Genomic DNA, 8,938 nt, shown 5'->3' on the forward strand with positions numbered 1-8,938 from the left:
GGTAGATTGATGCGAGACCATGGGGTTTACTTAAAGTGAAGCACCATAAGCCTTTGTTAGCAATGGATCTTCAGCGAAAATCCTTTGGCAGCTACAATAATGCACCATATGAAGCTTCACTTGAGTGGGCACCTTGCATGTCGCGTGTGAAAATTCTAGCACCCAGTGTTGCTTCCACACCTAGAAGAGGGCGATGACTATTCAAAACTGCAATTACTGTGTACCTTTTTGGACTCCCTTTACCTGCCTCCTTGCTTGGGGTGATAATCAGAGACAACGCTAACCTTGAAATCTTCTACCGAAAAATAATTTAAAAACCTGTGTGTGGCGAGCGAAATTTAAAAACCTTTTAAGTGTTTGCCACACTAACACTTCCTATGCCCAGTACTTCTACTTACCTTCTTTCTTATTACGCAGTTTGTTGAGGATGGAAGCCATCGTTGCTCAGGCGGTGCTGTCGTACAAAGCTGATGAGATGAGGGCGTCCACGTGTAGTGCCCACTTGATACTTCTTGACCTTCACTAACCTGAGGTAACTGTTACGCAAAATGAAGAACTGTTATGATGGATTTTCGTTGTGATTGGCAATTCTTCACGTACTGTATAAATAGTCTAAGCCAATGAAATCACTGCCAAATATTCCTGGTAAGGGTGAATATTTCACTAAGTACGATACGGTACTGTAATGCTAATTTTCACACTTAAAAGTTACCACTAGGTTATCAGGCTATTTCAAACACTGGATAAACAACGGATCAATATTTCTAACGAACACTTGCAAAATAACATAATTCACTTTCGCACACCGTGATTTCAACCGCAAATCACCATTTTATGAAAAAATTGCCATCCTGAGCAGCATTAGTTCAACCAATTTTAGCTTTCGACTGCACATGTAACAAGCACTGTTTGGACAAATCTTGTTTTCATGGTGACTTCAGCAGCGCGAGATGAAGGACACGTGAGACTAGCGACGAAAGTCAAGTTCAAGTGAAGGGAGAGGTGCAGCGGTGTCCCGTACTCCCACTTCCAGGGCTGGAGGGAAACTGAGCTGGGTGGATCGTGGAGGCACGGTTGGTGGAGCCTGCCGTACCGTCCTCCCTCCCTCCACCCTCCACCCCTCTGACTCATCATACGCCCCTGCCACTTTTTTTCATTTCACTTCAACAGTACTAGTTTATCTACTGTTATTGTTCAGTATTAACACCGATCAAGGCTAGTGGCGGACTGGCTATACGGGCATTTGGCCAATGTCCGTTTGGCTGGTGATCCTGTCCGCCGGTGGACCGATTTCTGGTAGTTTTTTTTTTTTTTTTTTCTGTAGCTTTAATAATTTGGTGGGGACCCTTGAACGTCTCGAGGTAATCATTTTTGTCTATCAACGCAGAAACTCTCTCTATGTTCGACTACAGTACAGATAAAAAAAATTTACCCTTGACTGCAAAACTTGACTCCAGCTTACTCCAGCAGACGGGTAAGTGGATGAACAGAGTGAGTGGAGGTGTATCGTCGTGATGATACCATGAAATAGAGATGATACAAAATGAGACAGATGACGGACAATCGAAAGAAGCCAAATTAAATTCACGAAGCAGAAATCCACCACGACACGACCTACCTCTCTCCAACCATTCTTTACGAGTATTCACTTCATCTCCCTTCACCCCCACTCTCTCTAGTCTCTACCTTCACTCCTGCTCTCACACACTTTGCCCTTTCCTCATTCGCCACATAATTCACTCACCCGCTTCTCTGTCCCCTCCCCCCCCACACACACCACTCACAGTCACCTCTCACGTACTGTATCCCCTCCCCCCACTCCACACGCACTCAGCTCACTCCCATACTCACTTCACACTGGCTAACTCTTCTCTCCCTCACTGTCACTCATCCCCCGCTCACTCATTCACTCCCGATTACATTCACTCATTTCCCACTCCCAAAAAAATGGGAGAAATGGAGTTCCCCCGAGCTAAGCCCTGTATTGGACTATATAGCCCTGCTAGGGTTACAGGAGGTAGCTACCCCTCCCGGCACGGCAGCCCGGGCGAGGCTCGAACTTGCAATCCCCCCCCCCCCCGATCACAAGTCCAGCGCGCTACCACTGTGCTACCGCCCCCCCCCCCACTCACTCCCAAATCACACACTCATTCCCTACTCGCTTGACTTCCCATTTACTCACCCATTCGCCTACTCACTCTCACTCATACACTCAGCTCACTCAAGTGCTTAAACATTCCTTCCTCACACCCTGTCATTAATTGTTCCCCACTTAGTCACTCATTCACTCACTCACCCACTCAGTACTCCCCACTCCCTCATTCACTACACTTACTAGCACCAGTACAAGATTCGTATGAGAAGCAGCACCCGAGTCCAACACCCGTGCCCTACAAATGGTCTAAAAATATTGACTTTGCCACGTGACCTTCAACCGATTCTTATAATAAAATTACTTCACCTTTGCCTGACCCTCAACCCTTTCACGACTCCTTTATTCAGACAGGGTCAACACCGGGTTAACCTAGCACGGTGTCCCTGATCTTTTATTTTCAGAATCGACTATCATCATCTTTGGTTGACCCTCAGTCCCACCACAAAGTCTAGTCCTGAGTCAGTCTCATTGCTATGGGGTCAAATTAGACCTTCCCTTGTAATCCTGGCCTTTGGTGGATTGGGCTAACATCGCATCCCTTCAACTTTAGTTTACCCTGAACCCCTCCACAATATTTTATGTAAATCGGAGAGGATGGAGGGTGAAAACCTGACGAAGAGAGTGTATGTGAGTGAGGTGAAGGGGGGAAGAGGGAGGGGGAGGCCGAGGATGAGATGGAGGGATGGGGTGGAGAGGTATATGAGAGAGGGGGGTGCAGGGCAGTGAAATGGCGGGGGACGGCGACTTGGAGGCGATTTGTTTGTGGCCACCCCAAACGGGATTGAGGCGTCTGGCAATAGATAGATAGATAGATCAATAGAATAATAATAAGGGTGACCCTGCAATGTGACTTTGAATTATGATTATTGTTTTAAAAAATGCAGTCCCTTTGACTGACCCTCAACCCTTCCATCACGTTTGATCAGATTCAGAGTACTATGTTCACAGGTCAAACTTTGGCCTTGCCCTGTGGCCTGGACCACGGATTGAGTGTTCTTTAAATCAAATCCCTTCGTTCTTGCCTTACCCAACCAATCTACCAAGTTTGATCTAAATCAGATTATTTAAGCTGACCCTGCCATGCGACCTTGACTTTTGACCTACGGTTCTAAGTAAAATATAGGTTAATCACTAGGCTGACCCTTAACTCTTCTACCAAACTTGGTCCAACTCAGATCAAAGCTATACCTCATACCAATTAATCTGGCCAGGCATGTATGGCAATACTGCTCCTGCCGAGATTCTGATTGGCTGGAGATGTTTGTTCGATTTCGTTGTTGCTGAAACTGATACTCTTTTTATTATCAGATGTGATACTGAGTTTGTCGACAATACAATCGTCAAAGGCAATGAGAAATCCGTCATATACTTAACAACAATGAAATTTGCGTAGGAAGATAGAAATATGAGTCAATAAAGTATTATAACAGTCCAAGTCAAGGTCAGCATTCGAACAATTCCTTTAAATCTCCGACACTCGATAATATAACAGAAAATTAAGGAAACCTGCTTAATCTAAGCGTTGGTGTAACACACACTTAAATTTTAAGATCAGTCCGCACCCTTAAATCGTGCCACAGCTCTGAATAATTAAAAATTCTAATGAAAAGACGAGTTGTGCGGGAAGGGAGGTTTGAAAAAATTGCGAAAATCAAAGTAGGCTAAAGGAAAACTATTTCATTATATCTCCTCTTTTATCACAGTATGGACTGATCTTAAAATTTAAATGTGTGTTACACCAACCAATAGATTAAGCAGGTTTCCTTAATTTTCTGTTATATTATCGAGTGTCGGAGATTTAAAGAAATTGTTCGAATGCTAACCTTGACTTGGACTGTTATAATACTTTGTTGACTCATATTTCTATCTTCCTACGCAAATTTCATTATTGTTAAGTATATGACGGATTTCTTATTGCTTTTGACGATTGTATTTTCGATAAACTCAGTATCATATCTGATAATAAAAAGAGTATCAGTTTCAGCAACAACGAAATCGAACAAACATCTCCACCCAATCAGAATCTCGGCAGGAACAGTGTTGCCATACATGCCTGGCCAGATTAATTGGTATGAGGTATAGTTTTGTTTTGCTGTTCACACACAGACATGTATGTGTCGATACTTTACCCTCCTTGTAACCTTGATCTTTGTCTGTTCTTAAAATCCTTTTGTTCTTGCCCTACCCTCGACTCGTCCACCAAGTTCTTGTCTGATTCGGATCAAAACTGTCTATATTGATCACTGACCTTTTGTTCCCAAAAGCCATACATCAGTCTCATATCTGACCCTCAACCCTTCCACCAAGTTTGGTTAATTCAGATCGAGAGAGAGAGAGAGAGAGAGAGAGAGAGAGAGAGAGAGAGAGAGAGAGAGAGAGAGAGAGAGAGAGAGACTAAATGAAATTCAGATGGCTGTAAAGCCACGAAGGTACTGAGATAGTTAAAATTAGATAATGGATTAAAAAAAATTCTTGGGGGACCATGACCAAAATACCTTCTGTATACTGTATATTCAGTGATCTAACTACTATACCAGAATATTGCATCATATCTAATGACAAGAATTGTGGCTATATTTATTTCTCTTCAGTTATGACTCATATTTTAAAAACTCAGTTGGGTTCATAAGTTTGCATCATTGGATTTTGAAGTTATTGCCAAGTCCTGTTATTTTTTGAAAGGAAGTGAATCAGTACTGGTCCACAACTGTAGGCTACACGAGATGCTTTTGATATATCAGATATCTTGTGGTGTGGGTATAAATGAAGTGAATGGGAATTGGCTGCGACTATTTCCTACCAGAATATTCACTCAGTTACAGGTTCAAGGAAAATTCACACACACACACACACACACACACACACAAATAAACTAAGATGTAGTATATTATTAATACCAGGGAGAGATTTCCATGTCTACTTATAATGGGGCCAGCCAATCAAGGTTCCATTCCTGTTTCATTTCATTTATAAAGGCTCCAACATGCTTGCATGCATTGGCCTTGGTCGCCTAATGGCAGCTCTCCATGCTGCTCGATCTCTGGCAGCCTCCCTATGCAGTCCCTTATCCCCGAGGTCACACCCTATGACCTCGTCCTAGGTCTTTTTCGGACTGTCTCTTACAACCCCACCCGCAATGTTCACACTTTTCACTTTCTGCACCAAATTGTCATCCCCCATCCTCTCCATATGCCCACACCATCTCAACACCTCACATCCCCCTAGCCCCATCACTATCTGGTTTTAGGCCGCTACACTCCACAAACACTCTTCTTACAGACCTTACACGAAGAGTTTTTGATGGCATCAATTCAGCTAGGCCACCACACAGAACACTCCTAGTCACACTAGACATTAACAAAGTTTTTTATGCCATCCCTCGCCACAACCTCACAAACAAAATAACACAAACATGCACAATAACACAAAAAGATGACTGGGAAACTATTTAGCAGACAAATGTGCACATGTAACATTTGTCAGTCAGTCATCAAACATCAGGAACTTCACAAACAGCGTCCTTCAAGGATCTATTTTGTCCCCTACACTCTTTAACCTATACATGCTCGACATACCCACACCCCACAAATACACATAGCTTCCTATGCAGATGACATAACACTAACATGTACACACCAAAACTCAAACAGCTGTATCCTCCAACCTTACCTCACCACACCACAAACAGACTCAAAATAGCCCCAGCCAAATCTACAATGACCTTTCTCACAAACTGAACAGCAGAATATGATCACATTTCACACCTCACCATAAACAACACCCTACCACACACACACACACACACACACACACACACACATAAAATCCTTGGTGTAATATACTTCAATGTCATTTAAACAACACATCACAAACATTAAAAATAAATTAACACCAAGACTCAACACCTTAAGGTCACTTGTCCATATAACATTCGGACACAACAAAGAAACCACTACCACAGTATACAAATATATACGTTCAGTGATGAACTATGCAAGCCCTGCTTGGGCTTCTAACTTCACTGAAACACACTGCAACACCCTACAGACCATACAGAACAAGGCCCTAAAAATAATCATAGGTTGCACAGCTACTACACCTACAGACCACCTATACCAAGAAACCAAAGTCCTTCAAGTCAAGGATCATCTAGACATGAAAGGCACACCAATTCTTGCTGCAGCCTCCACAAACCCACACCATCCACCACACTACATGGCAGCACATCCACACACACACACACCAAGAAACATCAAAACAACACCCAGCACACGATATCATACACAAATACTGTACTGTCATCTCTCCCCCTTCGCCCGCCTCAAACCAGCCTCCAGAAACATATCCATGCTCAAATCACTCGCTGTTCCATTCAGTCACTCAAAGACAACACACAGCTGAATGCATGGCCTCCTGATATCCACCCTTTTGATTCATCCTTCCCTCGTGAGGACAGGGTACACCTGGCCAGACTGAGATGGGGGCATCATCCAGTCCTCTTGAGTTATCAGAAAAGGCTGGATGACTCTGTTGCTGATGCCTGTCCAGGATGCAACAGCAACACAACATACACTCCTTGAGAGCTCTGTGGGATAGCCCTGGGTCGGCCATGGCCTTCCTTAAGGACTTGGGGCTGTTCGGCCAGACTGCCTAGCTAAATACTACGACTACTACAACCCCTCCTCATCACAACACCAGTACACCCCAGTCCTGTAATGTATCAGTTCCTATGAGGTTCACTAAAGGACAAGATCTTTTCCTCTGATGGAAAGTGGTGACCAGACTCAAGCCTTCCCTAAGCTGGTGGAGAATGAATGGGGAAGGGGTGTCTGTAGAAAAAGTGCACATGCAAAACTTTGTGTGCTGTAATTGTTATATTTGTGTGTAAAGAGTCTGTTTATGTCGTCAGTAGAACCAACAGTGTGTGAACATATGCAAGTGTATGAACAGATTTACTGACAGTGCCAGCACTTATGTCTGCGATGGCTTTGGGTTGAACCATAGTGTATACACAAGGCACATGCTCAGTGTGGTGAGCATGGTGCCACTCGAGCCATTGCAACTTCAGCCTAATGGCAGTTAGATTAAATTACATGTAAGACCATTAAAAAAGTGCCTATGCAGGAGGGATATGACTGCAGTGTATTCTAAATGCTCAAAACAGCTCTAGTTGGATTACATTACATGTAGAAACAATAATAAAAAAGTATCCATGTAGGAGAGATACAACTGAGATACATTCCAAATGTTCAAAGTAGTTTGTGATGTCCAAAAGTGATGAAGCAATTTTCCTGTGAATGTGCATATAATAACAATCTTCAAATGATTAATCTAACTGTAAATATGGATAAGACAGAAATGTCATCAGCAATCAATACAGAGCATTCTCATATGAATAAGGGCTACTGCTACCTATTAAGTTCGTTCTCTCATCAAGCAGGGCTACCAATATGGGGTAGGATTTGTCATTATGCAGGGTCAATTACCTGTGGTGTTAAAGTTTCATATGGAAGGAATTCACTAATACTTTCTGATTCAGTCTGCAGTCAAGGGCAAAAGTTCACATACTATTACACTATGTTCACTTTATACAAAATGCATGTTTGTTATTTTCCTTCTCAACACATTGTATCAAAATCTTCTATGAGCAGAGGAGCATACCAGGCCTCCCTCGGTTTAGGAATAATTAGCCAGAAGAAGGAGAGGTGAAATATATGGCGAACTTTAGTCTCCAGCAGTAACATTATAACAACCTTTACATCAATCACTTACTTTGTGTTTCAGCAATACCTAATTAGAGGTAAAATGAAAATCTCAGAACACTTTAAAAAATTTTATTGCAAATTATTCCTATGATTTGGTAATTTGTAAAGTGTATGCTTAAAAAACTCCTTGACTGGACATTTATAACTATGACGGGAATTATACAAAAAATAGCCTGACTTGGTCAGTTACTGTATAATACAAACTAGTACTGCAATTTTTCATCCATTCATTCATTACCAGACGCCATGTATCCCAAACGGGGTGGCCAAGGCTTAGAGTTAATTGTTTTACAGGGAGGGGCACTACTCCTCCACCAACCCCACTTGACACGTAGGGAGAACGTTATGCCAACAGCATCTGGTGTTCCCAGGCGGTCACCCATCCAAGTACTAACCAGACCCAACGTTGCTTAACTTCGCTGATCGGACGGGAAGCGGTGTACTCAACGTGGTATGGCCGTTGGCACTGCAATTTCGTTACATATTTATAGATTATACATTACTGTAACTTCTTCATGTAAGTAACTTTTTCATGACTGGCTAAAATATTCCATTCCATCTAATGCCAGACAATTTTCACTTGTTATATTCCAGCTAACGCCTGACTGATCTGCTGCAACTGTACCACAGGAGCTGAGCAAGTTAAAAGATGATTTTGTTTCCTTTTACAGTACTGCACTCTGAAGAACAAGCCAATATTTTTCTGTAGTAGATTCATTAACATACTTTTAATAGGAGTCTTCTCGTAACTCAGAGTTGTTTTTGCAGGAGAATACAGGGATGGAAAATTTCATCATTTTCCCGTCATGCCATTCCTTACAAGTTAATGAGAATTTTTCTCTTGTAAATGAAAATTGCTTATTTAAATTAAACAAGAAACATGGCACAATTGCACTCTCTCCTTGTTCCTCCTGCAGAAACAAATGTGAGCTATGACAGGAAGTTGACATAGGTTCGTTCATGAATCCTTGTCCTGACTAACTAATGCAGGATCATTTCCTCCTTGTGATTCAGATTT

The 8,938-nt window shown here is 42.4% G+C and overlaps 1 non-coding gene across 1 annotated transcript; it reads right to left on the bottom strand.

Annotated features, from left to right (window-relative positions):
* Positions 1-8,266: 8,266 nt before the first annotated feature.
* LOC145395103 (5S ribosomal RNA) lies at positions 8,267-8,385 on the bottom strand. Its single transcript, XR_013896534.1, has one exon. It is a non-coding gene; the product is annotated as a 5S ribosomal RNA (ribosomal RNA).
* Positions 8,386-8,938: the final 553 nt, after the last annotated feature.

Source organism: Coenobita brevimanus, chromosome 29 (genome assembly GCF_032717465.1).
Source record: "Coenobita brevimanus isolate Jiangsu-jjx chromosome 29, ASM3271746v2, whole genome shotgun sequence".
Lineage (NCBI taxonomy): Eukaryota > Metazoa > Arthropoda > Malacostraca > Decapoda > Coenobitidae > Coenobita > Coenobita brevimanus.